General features: G+C 41.5%; 1 long non-coding RNA gene across 1 annotated transcript in view; it reads left to right on the top strand.

The window, feature by feature from the left end:
- LOC135111045 (uncharacterized) overlaps positions 1–3,214 on the top strand; it is a 148,060-nt gene extending 144,846 nt beyond the window's left edge. Inside the window, exon 4 of the long non-coding RNA XR_010273539.1 lies at positions 1,056–3,214. This is a non-coding gene — a long non-coding RNA (uncharacterized LOC135111045). The remainder of the gene's footprint in view (positions 1–1,055) is intronic.
- The last annotated feature ends 20,105 nt before the right edge of the window (positions 3,215–23,319 follow it).

Genomic DNA, 23,319 nt, shown 5'->3' on the forward strand with positions numbered 1-23,319 from the left:
TAACCCTTTACCCGCTGTGTGGCACATCTTTCCTTAATTATTAATCACTTTGGGACATCGTTTTTTTTTATTCTGCACCCACCTTCAAACACTGTACTGCCTAGAAATTTTACTCTTTTATTCCTATCTTTCTTTTAAATGTTTATAAAAATTCCATGCATTGTTTTTAGGAATGAATTCACTGTAGACATTACTTCACATCCTTCTTTTGTACACCCTGGCTTCACATTTTATATCCCTTACTGATGAACTTCTACTCAGGTAACACATCCCTTAACTTCTCTCACAGGTTTTACATTCGTTAACATCATGTATATCGCACAGGGAAAGCAGTTTACTACTGTAGCTTTTACCTCGCATCCTTTTCTTAGTACATTTTGGCCAGACAGATTACAGCACACGTACTCTTGATTAATCTGTCTAGCGAACACTTCCTAATCAGTACCTGTATAGAGTTAGGAGATCAATTAGCATTCACTGACAGGGAGATAGCGTAGGGAGGGACTGGTGCAGGAGAGGAGCGGGAAGGAATTGGCTGAGAACGTGTACCCAGAAGACCTGCCTCAGAATCTGTACGGAAGGAACCACCAGGTGTTACTCAGCGTTTCTCGTTCCTCGTCAGCCAGTGGAAGCAACTGATGGGGTGACAATATTTAGAGAGAGAGAGAGAGAGAGAGAGAGAGAGAGAGAGAGAGAGAGAGAGAGAGAGAGAGAGAGAGCGTGGATGGGACTGAAAACTTTCCTCCATTGTTTTGAATTAAGAAAGAACAACGTGCAGAATATACTATACATCACCACGGGGACGCCAGGAAAACTTTGGCCATATTTTTACCTCTCTTTATTATGGCGTGTGAGTTTAGGGCGTCATTGTGCTTGATTAGTGAGTGTTTCCAAGTTGTGCCGCCCCCCTCTCTCTCTCTCTCTCTCTCTCTCTCTCTCTCTCTCTCTCTCTCTCTCTCTCTCTCTCTCTCTCTCTCTCTCTCTCTCTCTCTCATTTCTACACGACCAATATTTGGCTTCTTATGAGACTAACATGCTGCTTCTTTATCTTACAGGTACGTAGGTGAGAAAGTTAATCTCTACACTGGGTTGGCGAGGCAGTGGTGAGTGAAGGGCCAGCAATACTTTAGCACACACACACACACACACTACGCAACTGACTTCTCTTCTCGGCACTTCCCAAACCACACCACACGACAGCGACGACGACTCTCCAGCGGCGCGGAATTGGGCGTGAAGTGGATTGGCTGGGCGTGGTGGTGGCGGATGCTGTGGGAGGAGAAGGGAAGGGAAGGGAAGGGAAGGGGCGTTACTGAGGTGAGGTTCGCTCCATGCATGGTGATGAGGTGCCGCCGAGAGGGAGATGAACTCATAAAACCGCAGTATTCCATAAATTTATCGACGGGGATTGTGGAATTTGGAACCATGAAGGAAGACACGGAGGGTTCGGGGATGAAAGAAGAAAGAGCGCAGTGAGAGAGGGTGAAGGAGTAGAAGGAAGAAGAGAAAGAGGCAGAGGAAGGGAGGGTAAAAAGAGAAAAAAAGAAAGAAAAAGAACGTGTTGGAGGATTTATGTAGGTCGAGAGGGAAGACTGACGCGAAAGAAGGATGAAGAGAAGGGGAGATAAAAAGGAATAGAGAGGGAATGGATGAAGGTACAGGAGGTGAGGTGGGAGTTAAGATATTTCACGTCTGCAAGAAGGTGTGGGGGAAATATACGCACTGATCGATCGTCAAAAGATGGGAGGCAAGAATGGGAAAGACGAGATTGTGATCAGAGAGAGAGAGAGAGAGAGAGAGAGAGAGAGAGAGAGAGAGAGAGAGAGAGAGAGAGAGAGAGAGAGAGAGAGTATCGATGCGGTGAGGGTGAAGCTACGTGGTAAATGGTTGCTGAAAGGGGGAAGAAGAGAAAGACAAGACAAACAGTACGGTAGTGGTGAACAGAATAGTGAATCTGACCTCACGTTGAAAATAAAGAAACGTGAAAGTATTGTATTTGGTGAAAGGGACTAGGGTGGTGATGCTGGTGGTAGCAGATTTCTGTGGCGGGACTTGGTGACTAAATTAAGTGTGGTAAGAGATGGAGGGGAGTCTTGTAGCTTGGTGATGGAGTGGTGGTGATGGTGCTGCTGGTGGTGGGAGGCGGGAAGAGGTCAGACAGTGATGGCTCTGGAACCCCTTGAGTTATAACCGATAGGAGGATCAGAGAGTCTTAAAAGGACTTCGGAAGTTTACGGGTGTTTGATTCATCGCCATTAGTATGCGGGAGGAGGCGAGAGAGAGAGAGAGAGAGAGAGAGAGAGAGAGAGAGAGAGAGAGAGCGTTCCCGCCGCCCTCCTCCCACTATCACAAGGGGGCGGCTGGAGTGGCTGCTGGGGACGGGAGGAGACGGGTCAGGCGAGGGGAAAAGGCTTCTTAATCCCTATTGGTAAAGTGCTTCATGGAGTTGGTTTTACGTGGGGAGAAATGGCGATTCCCGTCAAGGTCGCTGCTAACACGCTGCCTTAACGTGATCGAGTGATGGGCGGAGCGCGAGGTGAGGACAGAGAGTGTGTATGGCGAGGCAGGGTGGTGCAGGTTAAGGTGCGATAGGTCAGGGCAGGAAGGGAAGGAAAGGATGGAAAATTAAGGGAAAGGGCAAAGCAACATATAGGAAGACAAGATGAATAAGAGCAAGACAGAGTAGGGCAGACAAAGCATCGTTGCAGGCGGGGTCAGTGTTTCTACTTCATAGAAATTTTTAGACAAGGAAATCGCAGAAACAGAAATGAAGTACGAGGATGTGCAATAAAGCAAAAAACCATGCATACAAACAAACACAACCCGCACAGTGAAAAGAACAAAAATAAAGCTAAAGTTGCAAAGGGAAAATGGAAATACCAGAGAAGAAAGCGACTGAGGTCGGAGGGAATATATATGTGTGGCTGGCGGGCCCCGTCAGGGAGGCGCCCGTAAAGTAGGGGGCCTCGTCCCCTCCTGCGCCCCACACACAAGACTTTAGGAGCTCTCGTGATGCTGACGCCGCGACTCTCCATGTATCTCTGCAACCAGTGGCCTGTAGCCTTCCCTGTCCCACGCATTTGGGATGGAGACTGAGAGGGAAGGGGTGAGGATGCACGGCCTTGGTAAGGACGAGAGAGAGAGAGCTCAGTCTGTTACGAGGCGGGAGGGAAACGCAGGCCGAACTAATGCTACATGAAGGGATCTGCTTGTGATCGGGACAGGGGGGGAGGGACGGCAAGGGAGGGAGGAGGAGGGATTGATGGGGAAAGGACGCCATATCGGTTCATTGGAGAGAGAGAGAGAGAGAGAGAGAGAGAGAGAGAGAGAGAGAGAGAGAGAGAGAGAGAGAGGAGAGAGAGAGAGAAGTGGGTGGGGTTTAAAGGCAAGAAGGATTATGAAGGGAGAGGAGAAAGAATATCCGGAAAAGACAAAGCAGAAAGAACGACAAAGAAAAATGGTTAGAGAGAGAGAGAGAGAGAGAGAGAGAGAGAGAGAGAGAGAGAGAGATGAGAGAGAGAGAGAGAGAGAGAGAGAGAGAGAGAGAGAGAGTATTGCGTTAAGAACGGAAAGGAAGGGAAACAATCTTTGAAAGACAAAGAAGACAACAGAGAGAGAGAGAGAGAGAGAGAGAGAGAGAGAGAGAGAGAGAGAGAGAGAGAGAGAGAGAGAGAGAGAGAAAGTATTGCGATAGAATGGAAAGAAAGGGAAACACTCGTTGAAAGACAGACGAGAGAGAGAGAAGAGAGAGAGAGAGAGAGAGAGAGAGAGAGAGAGAGAGAGAGAGAGAGAGAAAGTATTGCGATAGGAATGGAAAGAAAGGGAAACACTCGTTGAAAGACAGACGAGAGAGAGAGGAGAGAGAGAGATAGAGAGAGAGAGAGAGAGAGAGAGAGAGAGAGAGAGAGAGAGAGAGAGAGAGAGAGAGAGAGAGTACAATCAGCTGATGTGTAAGAAAGAAAAAAAGAATAGCAACAATCTCTTTCAGTAAAAAAAAAAAAAACATTACAGCAGGCTTTTGTAGATACGTGAGTTATAACACTGGCTATGTCTGGCGCTGGAAAAAAAAATATATATATAGAAATAGACACGAATGCAAAGAAATATGTATATTATAATGTGTGTGTGTGTGTGTGCGTGTGTGTGTGTGTGTGTGTGTGTAGGAGGAGGACGGTGTTCAGAGCCACGAACAAAAGAAGCATGAGTCGAAGTTGTGTCAAGAATTAAAAGTGACATCGGGAGTTAGCAGCAGCAGCAGCAGCAGCTCAACCCTTCAGCTGTGTGGGTTCTGAAATTACCCAAATTGTTTCCTTTCCCAACTTTCAACACTAAAGTAGAAAAAGGCGAAAAAAAGTGAATGGAAGCTCACTGTTCTCCTATACCTCCTCTTCTATTGGCAATTAACGGGCGGAGGGGAGGCGGTGTGGTGTGCCCGGGAAGTAGTGGGTACCGCTAAACTAAACATGCAAAAGTATCCTATAAAAAAAGAGGTGGGAAACCGAGTTTAATAGAAGATTCTTCTAACTGGGGCTGCGTTTCCCAGTGGCATAAGGGAGGAAGGAACCTGGTGTGCCCTGCCAGGTAGTGTTGTCCCGCTCCCCTCAGCCAGCAGGGCCATAAAACCCCATGGAGCGAGGGGGAAGGAGAGGGAGGGAAAAAAAGAGAGAGTGATTCTAGTTAACAGGTCTATTCCTTTACCCAACTTTGTGAGGGTTTCATTAGCTTGGCTTTTATTTGGAATGGATGTCTGCGGTGGCTTGCAGCCTTACTAGTTGCCTCGTACCTTACGTGCTGCAGTCAGAGGAGTAGAGCCACAAGTACGTCATGCGCCCCCAGATAAATTCCTTAAACGAAGATTCTTCCTTGTAAATTTCAACCTTGCCAATTCCACCGTTACAAAAAGAAACAACAATAAATAAATACGGAAAACTAAACTGATCTAGTTTAGTGTAACGTAGGACAAATGATCATGAGGGATTTACTATTGAATAAATCTCGTTGGTGGAATGTTCGTGTGGAAGATCTGCCATGGGATAGAATGTGTATTTAAGGGCGTCCAGTGTCTTCGTGGAAGTGCTGGCGGTGCAGGGTGACGCTCTAGACTGTGTAGAATATTCTGCGAACGTAACAACATGAGTGTGTACAAGGGCAGGTCCTTCATGTCAGATTACAGTGGAGTTACAAGATTAATCTCTTTACATTCTCTATGAATTAAGGATATTCAGAGAAGCGATGGCAGTGTAGATTGAATTGTGAGAGAAAGGACAGCATAGTTTTACATTGTCGCGTATATTAACTTTGTGTCATGATGTTCCTTCTGTACGTAAGGAAACAATGACACTGCAATAGGCCAGCTGACCTACACAAACCACCTCCTAGAGATAAGTTACCACCATCTGTCTCATACATAAATTTATCTAACGTCCTTTCGAAACTAATGTCCGTGCATTTACCACGCTCTTGCTGCACCTTACAATGACCCGCAATGCCAGTGTTGCTCCAGATTGTAAGATTTACGTTCCTATATTGCGTTTTTTTTGTGGCGATGGAGTACTCATCGATTTGTAACAAACTACCAGAAGTCTATGATATATATATATATATATATATATATATATATATATATATATAATATATATATATATATATATATATATATATATATATATATATATATAGATATATATATATATATATATAATTTTTTTTTTTTTTCTTCTTCCACTGTTGTTGCTGCACTAAAGATGTCTCCACTGGAATATTCGTCTTGGGGCCTTTGAAGAACTAAGTAACCCAATCATATCACCGCCTCTTCCTCTAAGGTTGCGCGGAAATAATGAGCTTTGCAAAGGCCTCTCAGGAAGCGTGTGTTCTGTTAGTTAGTCTAAAGTCCTTTGAGATGAGAAAAAAAATGTATTCTGTTGAGTGTAAAGTTGTGAATGTATGTTGAGGTAGAGAGAGAGAGAGAGAGAGAGAGAGAGAGAGAGAGAGAGAGAGAGAGAGAGAGAGAGAGAGAGAGAGAGAGAGAGAGAGAGAGAGAACGGTCCCAGCAACAATCGTCTCCTCACACCATTTAATCAAGACATTGGGACTCAAAAGGGCAAATAGTTACGCAGCTTTTATTTGTGTGTGTTCCTTTATGACTCCCACACCACAACACTGGACATTGCATTACCGTCACGTTCTGAGCCAAATGAAGTGGAAGGAAATGATGGGAAAGGAGGTCATGGCGTGTTGCTTAGTTTTATGACAGCCACTTGCTACACTTGCACGCACGGAGGTTGTTTAGCCCTAATAGTGATCATTGTGCGCGCGCGTGGGGACACCATGGTACAGTGGGACCGCGCGCTTTGGGGGCCAAGTGGTCATCTGGCGCACGGGTTCGAATCCTGGCTACGGTCCGAGGGTAGGAAGGGCATCCACTCGGGGTAACTGTTCCCAAATGCCAAATTCCAAAGTCCTTCGTCAGGAGGCACCGTCTCAGCACTGACAGTCAAGGGAAACGAAAAAAAAAAAAAAAAGTGATCATCGCGCCGTCGCCTGCTTGCATTTCATGGCTTTAATTCACACACTGGTCACACTCATACCAACCCCCTTGTATGGTATGCATGGCGACATTCACGCCTTTTACGATTACTTCTATCGCTGCAGGACCTTACAGTTAAGTTCTATTCTTACACTTACTTTTATCGCTGTCCCTTGCTTCCACGTCACGCTGATCCTTACAATTCATCACCGTGTCCAGCCAAGTCTCGCTCGCAAACAGTATCATCATCAGCTGCGGCTCCCAGAACGTGTGGCCTCGCCTTGTTCACCACTTTAACCTAAAGCTGCCTCCTCCTTAAGTCGTCTTACGCGACCACTAATCCCCGTAATGGTTGAGGCTCCTCGCGTTGAGCTGGAAGGAGGCGCGTCAAGGCCATCAGCTGGGTGGTGGCGGTGATGGTGGTGTGGCCAGTAGGTAGGAGCCGCAAGATCATATTTTGGACCCAACGCTGGTGTCCTCTGCCTCGTGTTCGTTCTCTCTCTCTCTCTCTCTCTCTCTCTCTCTCTCTCTCTCTCTCTCTCTCTCTCTCTCTCTCTTTCCCTTAATGTTCTCACACTCGCAGTTCGGTGTCTCCATCTGTTAACTTGTAGTAAGGGTGAAGGAGTGAGAGTGTTGAGTTGTTTGTATATCTGCCGTTACGTGAAAGCTTAATGGGTAGATCTGTAGATAGATGAATAAATGAAGTGAGTAAATAAATTGAATAAATAACTACATAAATGAAAACTATTTAGATGCATATTTTCTTTTTATTTCACACACACACACACACACACACACACACACACACACACACACACACACACACACACACACACAGAGGCAGATCAGCGTATTGAACACAATTTTGTTACAGTTTACTGTTTATAACAATTTGTGCCGAACAAATAAATCGCATAATATATTTTTTTTTACATCACAAACGCACCAAAAATCATCCGATGTCAAAATAAAGCCACGTGACGGAATTCAACAAATAAAATACTGTTAGAGCACGTGTAAAATCACCTGTACAAAACACACTGACGTTGAAAATGATCCTGTGGAAAGACAAAGTTAGGGTATTATTGACAAATATAACTAGTGACCAGTGTGTAGCCAACCAAGCCTTTCACTGTTCCTTCTGAAGGAGGTAATCTCACTAATGCCTGTTCAAGCTGGTCTGAATTAGAGTGTCGGCATGGTGGCTTAACATGGCAGCTCCTGATGTGACGACTGTTCTTTTTCGTTATCCTGTTTTTATTAATTAGCCACTAAACAGACACTTGGGTAGTTTTAAGTACCCTTATAAGCTGTTCGTAATTAACAGTCTAGTAAGATAAGTTTACCCTCACGTGGCCGACTGGCTACACAGTGTCATATATTAAATATTTTGTATTATGAAGGATAATTTAGCCTTCGTGTATTTCATAACATACGAATGTGTTCCTACTTCTTGCATATTCAGTAGAAAGTGGTGAATTAGTTCAGGTTATATTACAAACGCGTTTGTCATCAGGAGTGCTGCATTGTGAGGATTGACATTATAAGTGAACACCAGCTTCTTTGAACAATGAGGAGGAGGAAGGAAGGATGGAGGGAGAAGGAAACGAAGTTGGGAGATTAGGGCCTAAATGTCACTGACTTGCAAATCTGTTACCTTTTTTCCAGGATTTTTTTTTGATTAATTATTTATTTATTTTTTTTAAAGAGACACATGTTTTCTTTTATTTTTAACACGGTAGCAAAAGGTCTGCTCTCATCACCTGATCACGACCAGGTCAGTCTCAGTAAACAACCAATGCTGCGTTGCCGACAGCAGCTCAGCATATAACTTTTTTTTAATACAAGCGTTAGCCCTGCATATCCATTATACGCCCTTTAGCACTTCATCCACTCAACAGTGACGGAATGCCTGTTGTATTGTACTTTGTTATCATGATAGTGATATATAACAGCGGTTGCAGTGAGTCACAATCTCATTCTTTATAAAACAAATCAGTAATATGTATCAGCGAAGCCTTTCAGCAGCGGCAGGCTAAGTCATCATCCAACATTGTGACCCAGAACATGTAATACTACTTAGTGAGTTTTGTTGACTCACCTTTAGTGTTGTTACTGATGACGATTCACCTTTAAATAACGTTTGTCTGATCACTGTTGACTTATCGCCTCCCTTAATGATTTCTTGGGCTGACTGTGTAATGCTGATAGACTTGATCACGAGAAAAATTATAATCTTTGATGAGGACAAGCTCCAATATCACCATCATCATCGTGTATCGGTGAGGTAAAGCCTTGAACGTGACAAGGAAGTGCTCGATTTCCTACATGTATTTGCGCATCATGTTTGCACATTTATGTAACAAAAATATATAGGAAGTAGATGACCTGCTCTCTCTCTCGCCCTTCAGTGTTAGAAAGAAGTATTGCTTTATTAACATGATAGCTTATTCGTTCATTGCCCTGCACGGGGATCACAGTATTCTTTATTTTAAAGAATAATCTGAACTGTACTGATTATGATATACAAACATTTAATTATACTATCAAATGTTATAAGTACGATTTACATGAAGCAAATGCTGGAAAAATATATAACGAAAGGAACTGAGAGAAAGATATTTAGGTGAGCGGCATAAAATCTTTGGGAGTGCCGTTACAAAGACACTGCTACTAATTTTCATCTTGCATATCCAGTTTTACCACAATGACCTCAATATCTGAAGTAGTGGCCGACGGCTACAACTCGGTAATTACTTTATTTTTCAATTACGTATTCTGTATTGTGATGGCTATTTCAACTTTCACAAATTATCTAATAAAATAATAGTCAGTTGATAAGCAGCTGATTACATTATAACCAAAGGAATATTTTGAAGACAGTGACAAAACTTCAGGCAGCAAGGAAGAGGAGGAGTCGGCGGCAGCATCTTGACTACACTTAACAGGCTGTCGTCGAAGTTAATGGAGATTTCAATAGAGTGTTCATATCAATAGTGACAGTTAAACAAAAGCTATGCACCGTCAACTGGAAGAACACCTGTGAGAAACGGAGTGATAATTTTCTTGACCTTTGTAAATTGACTCTATTAGAGAATCCAAAGGGTTGAAGAATACGAGACCTAATATCACGCACTTGAAATGACGGTCAGACCTCGCTTCATGGCAGATACAGAATAAGGACGTGATAACCTCAAAGTCACCCTGAGAACTTCATCTAGAACTTTACTACAAATATCAAATGAGATACATAGTTGTGTGGTGGCCTTTCCAGTGTCTCCCAGCGCCCTCGGTCACCACTAACCTGTGTCTATCATTCACCTGTTCTTTCTGCCGAATAGTATATTTCGATGAAGAGCAGAACTTCAGTCTTGCTAATAATTTCTACTCGATGACGTCATGAATTCGCTGACATTTCTTGTTTCATGTTTTGTGCATTAGATAAGTCGATAAACAGTGTAATGGTCAACAGAGGAGGCCCAAGTAAAGAATTAAAGACGCCTCTGACAAGCCTGATCGCTGCTCCTGCAGCTCCTGTCTTGGGCAAGTTTAATTTGTACTTGTTAACTTCCTCTTGGGTCGTGTTTACAGGCGGCTCAAGGCTGGGCTGGTGTGTGCGCGTGCTAGTCTGCAAGGTTTGGTGTCTCGAGGATATGTGTGCCTCTTAATTGTATTGTATACTGACTCCTTGCGTTATGAGTCATGACAGCACAAACATCATGTACGTTCATAGTTGTATGAAAGTAGTGATTGAATGATTTATGCGCTATACAAATAAAATGAATTCATTAGTGAAAAAAATTGTGAATCAAGCAAACTGTGAATGAATAAATGAAAACCCAACGATGCGTGTCGAAAAAGTAGCAAGTCAGCGATAAATTAATGAAAAGTGTCAATCACACTAATTCATAAGTAAAAAAAAAATATGCGACAGAAACCAAATGAATATACAAACGTGAATAAAAAAAAAAGTTAGTATACACGATACGAGCCAAGCGAAGTTTTAAGTACAAAAAAAAAGTTCTGAAAATGTGTTGTGTAACATTTTATTGCAGTTATTTTATGTATCATCTTTTGGAATTTGAGTAACTGCAGTGAATATAATCTTATTTAATGCCCAGACGATATATATATATATATATATATATATATATATATATATATATATATATATATATATATATATATATATATATATATATGTATATATATATATATATATATGTATATATATATATATATATATATATATATATATATATATATATATATATATATATATATATATATATATATATATATATATATATATATATATATATATATATATATATATATATATATATATATATATATATATATATATATATATATATATATATATATATATATATATATATATATAACACTATATATACAGATATATATAAACAGATAGTGTGTTTAGCTTTATTGTTCTCTTCCTTTATTTTTTTTCACACTCGGGGATAGTAATTTTGTTTATTTGGAGATTTCAGAAAAAAAAAAATTGATTGAAAAAATAGCAAAAAATAATGTGAATAAAATTTACTGAAAAAAAAATGGTACTGAATAATGCGAAGAATTACGTACATTTCATACGTAACATTAATGAAGCTAACACTAAGAGTGTTAAAGTGAGGCAAGGGTTCTCTTATAATAGATACGAGAAGTGCACGTTCACTGTAACTTGACGAAATCACGCTGCGACGAAATTACGCTGCGACAGAAAAGTTGATTTGGTACGAAATGCATTTTGTTATTATCGGTTGCTTTTCGTGATGTGTTTTTACGATAAATTTAATTTTAATCTTATTTTATCTTTATTTATTTCAGTTTCGTTTATATTGTATATGTTTGTTATTCAGGAGCTAATTTAATATGAAATAGATTATTATAGGAAGTTTATTTTTATTTTATCTTTTTATTTATTCTATTTTTTTTATTCGTTTATTTTTGTTATCCAGTCCTCGTAACTCTGCACCAGACTAAACACACACACACACACACACACACACACACACACACACACACACACACACACACACACACACACACTGCACAAGTTAATACTTTCCAAAGAAAATACATTTATTTTAGCAAAAAATGGTTTGTGATTATTATTGTTCGTTTTTTTATTCCTATCTCATTCTTAAAGTCTATGTAATTTCAGGCTAATAATAAAACACATGTATTATTATTATTATTATTATTGTTATTATTGTTGTTATTATTATTATTATTATTAGTAGTAGTAGTAGTAGTAGTAGTAGTGGCATTAGCAGTAGTAGCAGCAGTAGTAGTAGTAGTAGTAGCAGTAGTAGTGGCAGTAGCAGTAGTAGCAGTAGTAGTAGCAGCAGCAGCAGCAGCAGCAGCAGTAGTAGTAGTAGTAGTAGTAGTAGTAGTAGTAGTAGTAGTAGTAGTAGTAGTAGTAGCAACAGCAGCAGCAGTAGCAAAGTAAGGTCAGAAAAACAAATAATACAGTACATTACTGAAGTACTAACCTTGATACCATAAAAGACAAAATGAACAAAATAATAAATAATAAAAATATAGAGAAAAAAAATTAAAACTGTAATTAAATAAATATACTAAAGGTCATTTCACAAAGTCGACGGCTGTAAATTTAATCAGATCAGCAGAGATAGCTGAGATCTTAATTGGGTTGTGAATAATCTACCAGTTGCAGGTGTGGGATGCTGGACATCTACCTGGCAAAGCCCCCTGTGATAAATACGTAATTCCGCTACTAAGAGAATTGCTGCCGCTGTTATAGTGTGGCGGCGTCCGGTGCTCCTTTCTAGTGTGTGATTCAGAGGGCCTTACTATTACTACTACTACAACTGCTACTACTGCTATTACTATCAATAATAATAGTAAATAAATGAATAATGATAGTTTTTTTCTTTTTTTTTACTTTCTTTTTTTCTTCTTCTTCTTCTTCTTCTTCTTCTTCTTCTTCTTCTTCTTCTTCTTCTTCTTCTTCTTCTTCTTCTTCTTCTTCTTCTTCTTCTTCTTCTTCTTCTTCTTCTTCTTCTTCTTCTTCTTCTTCTTCTTCTTCTTCTTCTTCTTCTTCTTCTTCTTCTTCTTCTTCTTCTTCTTCTTCTTCTTCTTCTTCTTCTTCTTCTTCTTCTTCTTCTTCTTCTTCTTCTTCATCTTCTTCTTCTTCTTCTTCTTCTTCTTCTTCTTCTTCTTCTTCTTCTTCTTCTTCTTCTTCTTCTTCTTCTTCTTCTTCTTCTTCTTCTTTCACTAGACCACCACCATTACCACCACCACGACAACAACAATAACAACATCAAGTATTATTACCTTTTTCTAGTTTTTCCACCACCACCACCACCACCACCACCACTACTCCGTCCTACTCAATTTAATTTTCAAACAGACATTGTCAGTACACGTTCCAGGCAGTGCAGTGAGCTCCGTGTAAGCTTTCTATTATCTGTTCCCTGTGTAAGCCTTCCGTTATTACTTGTACTGTGCGATATTGGAGATATATTTTTGTATTTTGCTTGGAAAGTGATGCGCTTCCTGCTTGTAAAACTGATGCCGTGTGTGTGTGTGTGTGTGTGTGTGTGTGTGTGTGTTGGTTTTGTTTTTATTTTGGTTTTAAGAGTTGTATGTGCATAGTAGTAATAGTGGTGGTAACAACAGTAATAGTAGTAGTAGTAATAGTAGTAGTAGTAGTAGTAGTAGTAGTAGTAGCAGTAGTAGCAACGGTTTTTGTAGTTTTTAAAGCATTTTTAGTAATAGTAATGAATTTGTCATCATTATTATTATTATTATTATTATTATTATTATTATTATTATTATTATTATTATTATTATTATTATTATTATTACTATTAACACTATACTTGCCTACGTTCCTCCATATTTCTAGTGGGCATAGAGCGTGTTTATCCTTCACTCCTTCTTTGTATGTGGGGGCGTCATCTGAGGCACACCTCTTGCTGCTGTCTCCTCGCATTCAAGTGACCTAGTTGCCATGACGACTGGTCCTCCAAGCCTGTTTCATGAGTTCGTTTCGCTTGTCTGATATCTCATATAGTGCACGACTCTCCTTTCCTCAGCAGGTTTTTGTTCCTCTTAGTCTCGCTTCTTGCTCAGGTTTATCTCTTTTTATTTCCGTGTTTCTGCGTCGTTTTGACCTTCCCTGGGTTTTGGTTTGGAATATAGGTAGTAATGGTACTGTTACGCAGGAGCAGAGGAAATGGTTAGCTGCTGCTACTACTACTACTACTACTACTACTACACCTTTCATAAGGCACACGATCGCGAACTTTCTTTTTTTATCACTTCTGCGTTCATTTTCTCGAATACTCCCTTTCATCACCCGATTAACAGAAAGCAGAGTGAGGCTGACCAGGGTAAGCACCATAAAGAAGGCGGATTATGCACCTCGTGTTATCCGTGAGACAGAAACTTCTTGGGCGGATGGATTAGCTAGAATAAGAAGGATAAACAAGTGATGGGAAGAGTCTTAGGATGAAACCCGTCGTGTAAGGAAGGTTTCCCGTGGCAACAATCTAGTGAAAGGTTGTTCATGAATCTGGTGGGATTTCTGGGAGGGGAATGTGTGTTTCCGGGGCAGCAAGGTGATCGAGGTGACTCATCCAATACACCAGGGGCGGCAGGGCGTGGCATGGGTGGGTGTGTAGGCGTGGCGGACCTGTGTGACCAGTGGAACAGAGGTGGAAGTAGTGGTGGTGGTGATGGTAGTCGAGTAGGAGATTGTTGGTATATGTTAGTAAAGAAAATTCCTAATAGATAGATAGATATATATTATACAGGTAGATAGATAGATAGACAGATATATTTTTCCATTTATTTATTCAGGTATTTATTTATTCAGGTATTTATTTATTACATATTATAACGAGCATGTCATAAAGCAATTTCCATTCTGAAATGATGTTCATGAGCATATGTGAGAAATTAATTAGTCATCCTTGTGCTCGTAATAAAACTTGTTGGCACAGTTTTATGGCCATGATAGACAGCCTTCACAACTCTCTCTCTCTCTCTCTCTCTCTCTCTCTCTCTCTCTCTCTCTCTCTCTCTCTCTCTCTCTCTCTCTCTCTCTCTGGAGTGACTCAAAAAAAATTTCGTAATGTACTGGTCTTGATTTGTTTTGTCTTCATGTGTGTGTGTGTGTGTGTGTGTGTGTGTGTGTGTGTATGTGTGTGTGTCCTTTGCCAGACACCCTGACATGTTAAAGAAATCTAATCTTTCCTATCCTAATCCATCTAGTCTGCCCTAACATAACATGTACCACAATAACATAACGTAACTCAACATATCGAAAACATAACGTGAAATAAGTGAACAATAGTATCTACATTAAACACTAAAGCAAAACTTATCCAGAAAAGACAAAAATGGAGTGCCTGCAGAGAGAGAGCGAGCCTGAATCACCTTAATATCATACAGTCCTCCTTTTCGTTCTGTGATATAAAGTAAAGTGGAACATTATATTCCATTCAGTCTCTCCTGCTGAGCTCCCTTCATGCTCTGCCTTAGGGCTGATCAATATACACCTGTAGTTCTGTTGGGTCAGGTAATATTATGTTCCAGCAACTTTTCCATGAGTGGTTTATATTGTCACGTGTATAAAAGAGGTATTATTTAATGTTACTAGTTTATATATGATAAGTAAGTGATATTGCGATAATTATTCATGTATGACTTGTATTGTTGTGTGATAAATAGATGGGTGAATGCATAAACAGAGAGAGAGAGAGAGAGAGAGAGAGAGAGAGAGAGAGAGAGAGAGAGAGAGAGAGAGAGAGAGAGAGAGAGAGAGAGAGAGAGAGAGAGAGAGAGAGACTCCCGTCCACGTAACAATACCACCAACACAGCCTTGTCAGCGTCACCAATTCAACACACATCTATGACATGGAAAAACCTATCCCAAGTATATACAACAAGCAATCACCCAACAAACGTACTTTACTTATTCATTTACTTTCTTCTACCTTTAGATACAAAACCACTTATTTACTTCCATTCACTTTCATACATTAATCTAAATCAGGATAATCCTTCGAATCAGCTCACTCATACAACAGAGACCGCGGGATTAGCTTTGGGTGAGGTAGAATGACACACCAGACAAGCAAGCACACACGTCCAGTCACTGCTTAACGCGTGGGAATCAGTGCGCAGGGCAGACAGAGCGGCAGAGTGGCTCGTTAGGTGTAAAAGTTTTGATGGTGGCACAGTGAAGAGGTGATTTATTAGTGTAAGCCGCGTGAGGAAGGCTGTGCTCATGGGAATTACCACCGAAAGATTAATGGGGCACGGGGCTTTCACAGGGATGATAGTAAGCGGGTGAAGGGCCTATGGGCTGAGAGCGCTGGATTAAGGAAGGCAGCGTTGTGGAGGCCGCTCTGAATGGTGAGGAAAACCTATACTGGAAGCCTGGCTGGGGAGGCTGACACAATAAATCTGGAACCGCAGTTAAGTATGTGACCCCACATAGGCCTACTGGAAGCCTACATGTTATCTCAGAGGCGTTTACAGTAATAATGGCACTGTAGGCTTTTTTTGTCTCTGTTAGTTGGGCACTGGGGAAGGAAAGTTTATGAAGTGAGGAGAGACCACAATGATTCTTCTTGTTATTGTATTTTGAGTCATATTTAATGGCATCGTAGGTCTAATTGCCCTTGTTAGTGGGAACACAGAAAACGGCGTAGGGAAGGCATAGTCGTGGTCAGAAATGAAATACCGCGCCTCACTTAGTTCCACTGCTTATAATGTTTTTCCCTCAATCATAATTCATCTGATGTGCTATGAATCCATCAATTCTGGAGGCTTGTAAGAAGACTGTCATAATTTCAGAGGACTTTAGGTAGAGAAAAACGCAAAACACAGTGGGAATGAGTATGCCATGTTAACTGACTGTTGACTGTGATTGTTACGAGCAGATAGTCCTCGTTGAACTCCATTTCCTGTCTTGTTTATGAGTTTACAGCGCTAATATAGGTGTACTTTGTTTCTCGTAAGACTGATAAAGCTCAAAGTACAGAAATTAAAGGTTGGAATTAGATAAACGCAATGACCTTCCTTGTTTTGTCCAGTTTACCACAGTCAGCGGTCCATTAGGCTTGTCTTTATTAATAGGGCAGTGGACAGGGAAGTTTGATAATGTAGAAATCAAGGCTTGAGTTCAGTCAGTCCACAATGGCGTCCACCTCCGCCTTCCCCTCGTGTTGGCGGGGCAGGCAGGCCAGACACGAATCCCCTCGTCATTTGTTATTCCTTTTGACTCACACGAGAGATCTCACCTCACTCCACGTTTTCATCACTGCGGCGTTCACAGTTCATCTTCCTTGCGTTCCTGAAAGTCCGCGTGAACATCCCTGGATGATAATAGTAATCCCATAAGCCTCGGGGTTAATTAGAATATATAGGGAGAAAAATAGTTATTGGGTTACGAAAAACTGATTCTCACCTCATGCCACATAAAGCACAGGAGGTGCAAGCTTGAGCTCTTTCACAATTAATGACATCATGACACTTGTTACTTTCCTTGGCTTGCGTCCGATAATCTTAGTGAAAGTACGACTACGAGTGCTAAAAGTTTGGACTACTGAATCACGACTTTTGCTATCAGCGTTGTCTTTCGAAATTGTGCTTTGAACTTACATTTCCTAAAGTTTGAGGAGCAATGATAAACAAGGAACTCAAAAACAGACACGCAAGGACATCCTGAGTGGCAGTTACAATTAGTGACATCAACACAAACAGCTAATCAACCTCTGAATAGTATTACAGCAAGCAGGATCAACTTAAACACTAAAGACCATCTAAACAATAGCACATTGATTAATAAAACCGCGCAGCACAATCAGCAGCACAGACACAAACAGGTAATGATCCTCCTAGCAGCAACACAAGTGGCAGCATCGACACTGGTGCCGCCTTCCTTGTAACAAGGAAACAAAACCTTCAAGACGTGAGAGTTCAAAGAAATTATGTGCGTGCGTGGAGCAGCTCGTCCGTTCCCAGCCAGTTGCCTCATTTGTCAGGGGAAGCGCCTCCTCCAGATAGTTTTGAACTCCCTTGTCGCCGCCAGCAAACAAATGTCTGGGTAAGAGTCCTTGTCATTCCAAAATTGATGATTAGAGTCATTTATCTCGGGTGTCGCCTTCACCAGCAGTCTTCTAAAGAACGTACGACGAGAAGTGACATGAAATTAAGAAATGTATATCACTTTGTTTTCGAAGAGGATGGAGGGGAGAGAGGTAACCGAGCGGAATGGAATGGCGGTGTCGCACCAGGGAGATATATTAGCAGTCGGACAGGTTTCAACTTCATAAACAGATAGACGCAGCAGCTCGTGAAACACACCGTCTTGCAAGTTATTGATGAACTCCTCACTCCTCACGCTTACACCCTCCATCTTGTTGTTTTTTTGGTTTTCAACTCTCCAGTCTTTCCTTCCTTCAGAAAATAAGCGGTGGTGATCGTGAATGGAGCTGTGTTGTAATGAAAGAATACACTGGCGCCACCTTACCGTCACATCTTCGCCCACACGTAAATGGCTGCGTCGGTAGCCCAGACAGGCGTGAAGAAAATAATTAGCTCTAATGAAACTGTACCCTAGAAAGTGAAACAGAGGCGCGGCGGAAGTGCGTCAGGGATGGTGTTGAAAAGAGGTGTCACCTTTATTAGTGTGCTTTATTACAAATAGCCTCGTGAGGATCAACAAATCTGCCACTGTTTCTTCTTCCTCTTTCCTCCTTTGTGAGACATCTGGTAGAGAAATGATGATACTATAATACTATCACTATAATGCTATACTAGACATTATGTATATCGCTTTGCTGTGATGACAGTTAAGCATATCATAGTTTAGCGAGAGAAGTGGTAGTGTTGATAGAGAAGCAGAGACGTGGTAGTGGAGAAGGCAGAGGAAAGCAGACAAGAGATGGTGAGAGGAACGCCACACCACAGATTAGACTACAAAAGGGAGAGGCTTGTACTGGGGTCACAGACAGGACGCGAAGGAGAGTGAAGGAGGGTCTTCTCGTGTTACTGAGGCTGGCTGAGTGTGGGTTTCCCTTGGAGGGTGTCAACGAGGGTGGGAATTGGTTATATACGAGTATATGCGTTGGGCAGTGATTCGTGGCCTCGATGTTAACTTTTGTGAATTTATAAGGTTTGGATAAGCGAAAATATCAAAGATTTATCAGTGTTCAAAGAGGAACAAAGGGAATTATTGGTTCGCATGTCACTGAAAGGAAAGAGAAGTTCAACATGGCTCAGTGAATACGTATTTGTCACTCTGTTCCATTCAAGAAGAGTCTGACATGGAATAGTCGTGTTGTGTATGGATGACAGAATGGCGCCACAATAATGGACAACGGAATCAAGACAAAGCGAAAAGTGAAATCATAAAACTCATCGGCGTTAAATGGAGCGGAACAAGGAGAGACTGTACCGTGATAGACAAGCTGCAGCAGTTTTGAGTTATTGGGTGACAGGGATGACAGCAAAATCGAGGAGACTGTTTCCCGCCTCACAAATGACAAAGAAAGCTACGCGTGGCCACAGAAACACAGGTCGTCCGCCCAATGTTTATAGAAGAAGTTACTCATCAAAGTGTGTGCGCAGCCAACTTGAAGACCCGTTAAGCTGCCTAATGAGCGGCGGCTGTTCCTGGAAAGTACCGGCGCACAGGATTACCGTCACCCGCCATTGTTGTGATCATACAAGTCACGATAAATAAATGCTGCAATCCTATATAATGCATCGCCTTTAGTCCGGTTAGTGCCCGAATCAACACAGAGGAGAGAGAGAGAGAGAGAGAGAGAGAGAGAGAGAGAGAGAGAGAGAGAGAGAGAGAGAGAGAGAGAGAGAGAGAGAGAGAGAGAGGTGGTGTAAAAAACGATTAAGCGACGAAAACCGAAAGATTTGCTAAGGATGATCCTGTATCGAAGTAGGATAAAGCTGACAAAGATTCAAAAACATTAACCAGAAGGGAATTATAACGAATGAGACTCCGGATAATTTGATGACGACTTACAGAATAATCACCAAGAAACGTGTGACATGCATGAGATAGACAGTGATACCCGTGACTGGCAAAAAATCACAAAAAGACATAGAAAACACACAAACGGTATCAAATTATATAAATAAAAAAAGACGGGGATGAAATAATGATGATGAATGAGAGAAAATATATCTTGACTGAAAATATGAACGAGGATAATAAATACCCAAGCGTGTGTCAAGGGTACAGGAGTGAGTAACGAAGAACTGAGAGAAAAGAAAAATGTGATCGTATGTTGATGAGGCAAGATTAGTAGGAGGTAACGAGCAGATAGGACCAAAATGCCTCCTCCTCCTCCTCCTCCTCCTTTTTCTTTAGTCCTATTTTTTGTGTGGAATTTTTAAGTCTCTCTCTCTCTCTCTCTCTCTCTCTCTCTCTCTCTCTCTCTCTCTCTCTCTCTCTCTCTGGAAAGCTGCCTGATTGGTTTGTTTTTAGCGCGAATGTCCATTTTCTTCACCAGTCCACACACACACACACACACACACACACACACACACACACACACACACACACACACACACACACACACACACACACACACACACACACACACACACACACACACACACACACACACACACACACACACACACACACACACACATTAAGAATATTTATTGCCACACAGTTCTACGCGATACAAAATTTTAGACAACCGGAAATTAATTAGATAGGAATGAACGTCAGAATATTAAAATCATATGAACTAGAATGACCAATAAACACACTCTCTCTCTCTCTCTCTCTCTCTCTCTCTCTCTCTCTCTCTCTCTCTCTCTCTCTCTCTCTCTCTCTCTCTCTCTCTCTCTCTCTCTCTCTCGGCGTTCCCCAGGTGAGGGTGCTGCGACGACCGGCCAACTCTGAGCTAAAATTGACTTATTATTCAACACTTATAACTTTGAACGAGTGGAGCAGAGGAGGGGGCGGACTTTCGAAGAGAGGATGAAAGGGAGAATCTTTCGAGAGGAAGTGAGGAGGCACGAAATAAAGCTTAGAGTAATGAAAAAAAATAATAATAACATATACGATTTCAAAGGATTGATTTAAAAAGAATTCAATAGAGAGAGGTTTGAAAGGGAGAGGAGGGGTCAGACTGAAGGCACAGAGAGGGATGGAGTGAGGAAAGGCGCGACGCATGACGGAAACTGTGCCATGCATGAGAGAGAGAGAGAGAGAGAGAGAGAGAGAGAGAGAGAGAGAGAGAGAGAGAGAGAGAGAGAGAGAGAGAGAGAGAGAGAGAGAGAGAGAGTGCTACTTATTCTTTAAAGTCAGGAGAATGTCAGAATGTTTCAAGATTTCAGTGTATCAGTTTGTGTGTGTGTGAGAGAGAGAGAGAGAGAGAGAGAGAGAGAGAGAGAGAGAGAGAGAGAGAGAGAGAGAGAGAGAGAGAGAGAGAGAGAGAGAGAGAGAGAGAGAGAGAGAGAGAGAGAGAGACTGTGCTGCTGGAGTTGATGATTCCAGGGAAGGCAAATCTAGTAAAGGAAGTGAATGAAATCATCGTCTCATCGTGTCTACTCGTCGCCTCATAACACTCATAAATCTTCTTCGAGTCTACGTAATTCGTGATAATTGGCGTAATAGAAGTCATGGGGACATCTCTTCTGTCTTGTTTTTTTTTTTTTTTATTCTTCCTGTGGGTTAAAGAGGGAATGTGTGAGTGCTGGCGTCCCTTACAAATAAAATAAAGACATTTTTTTCCAGAGCGTGTCAAAGATGTTAGAGGCTTTTGTGGGCTTTCAGAGAGAGAGAGAGAGAGAGAGAGAGAGAGAGAGAGAGAGAGAGAGAGAGAGAGAAAGAGAGACTTATACGTCACCTTGGAGTTTCCAGTCTTCAAACACGATCCTGCTCTCCGTCCCATCTGCCCATAATACCCTTTGCTTGCTTGCACTCCAGTTTTCACTTTATCCTGTCACAGGCTTTCCCATTCTCCATCTTTCCTTTGGTGCTGCCACCGGCGATCGTTCCCAGCACAGTCGCTTCTCAGAGTTTGAGCTGACAGATGTGTTTTATGTTGCATATGTATTTTTATTAATATGAGTCCTTCCTTTTGCGAATCATGTCAGAGAGAGAGAGAGAGAGAGAGAGAGAGAGAGAGAGAGAGAGAGAGAGAGAGAGAGAGAGAGAGAGAGAGAGAGAGAGAGAGAGAGAGATACTACTGCTGCTGCTGACTGAATCTGTAGTTGTAATCTCCATACTAGTTCTCGCTAGATTACCCCCTCCCCAGTGAACATTGACGGGACATCCTGGAATTGGAAATGGTGAAAGTTTTCGTGTAAGATCTTCCACACGTCTTTAGCCACTGATGAGGCCTCGTGGTGAGCAAGTGCTAAGACCACACGTGTTATTTTCAAACCATAAGGAAGCGCTTTCTTTACATTGCATTACATAGGGAATCACAGGCTAGTTTTTCTTCATGACGCCACAAATGCCTTTCCCTTACACGAGGGTAGGTTGTGTAAAGAAGCCTTATTTTCTATATTTTAACGAAGGTGACGTCTGTAACAACAAAGAGTTCTACGAATACTCATTAGTAATGTGTATAGAGTAGCATATGAGGTCTTTGTGGGTCTGGCACGTGCAGGTCCTTAGGATGGGGTTATTACACAATTACTTTCGTTTCCCGTAATGGATACTCAGGAACTGACTCAGACATGATCCAGACTCTACATATATTGGTCGCCCGAATTTTGTTTTGGTAGAATGATAACTCTATGCAATTTTACTTTATTTTTGTCTTAATGTTCAGCCAGATCCTCTCCTGGATATACATATTTGGTCCTTTGCAAGTAACACACCACTCCCGAGCCGCACATACATGTAAACATCGCAAAAATCAAAGGATATCGTAAAAAAAAAAAAAAAAGAAAGAAATCTGTGCATCAAAAAGAAATAATGCTTAACTGCATTTTAGTAAAGAATAAATAGTTATTTGAAGTATTTAGGTATAACAAATCATTCTTTTCTGATTCTGATCGCAATTCATATGCAGGAAAAGGAAAGTTCCCTAATGCAACAATGATCAGAAATTAGAACGTACTATATTTGAAAAAAAAAAAAACATTACATAAACATATATTTACGAAACTTATAACTGCAGAAAATTCCTGCCAAAACATTTAATCCATCCAGAATACGCGAAAAATATAAGCACTCATAATAATTCTCAGTCCCAGTTTTGATATGAAAGTAGCCTATTTGCATTCTTCTTTTTTCCACCATTACCTTGAGTTGCAGGTCCGAGTTCATTTAACCGGACCAGGGCAGGACGAGGTTGCACACAGCCTGGAGAAACGCCTGGCCATCCTTTACCGGAATACGTAACGAGTAGGTCAGCATACTGTTTCTTGTCGCTAGTGTGTAATGCTGTGTAGATGACGCAATGCAGGATGACGGAGTGCATTAGGCGAGTGCTGGGCAGGCGTCCACCCCTTGCCTCGAGGGAACGGGATTGGAGTGGCCCGCACCTAATCCATCAGCCAGACGAAACAGTGTACAATTTGGCGCAACAAGAACTCATTCATCCAGGATAATGGGTTCTTCGAAGCTCGGTGAGGGACGGCTGGCGAGGCGCAAGAGGCACTGCGGGAGGCCATTCAGCAATCACTTGGCACCGCGTGAATTACCAGACAAACTCTTCCGGACAGCAGCTCAATTATTATCAGACAGCTCCATCGAACACCTTCATAATTAAATAACTTTCTCCAGGAACATC

Source organism: Scylla paramamosain, chromosome 21, assembly GCF_035594125.1.
Source record: "Scylla paramamosain isolate STU-SP2022 chromosome 21, ASM3559412v1, whole genome shotgun sequence".
In the NCBI taxonomy this organism is placed as follows: domain Eukaryota; kingdom Metazoa; phylum Arthropoda; class Malacostraca; order Decapoda; family Portunidae; genus Scylla; species Scylla paramamosain.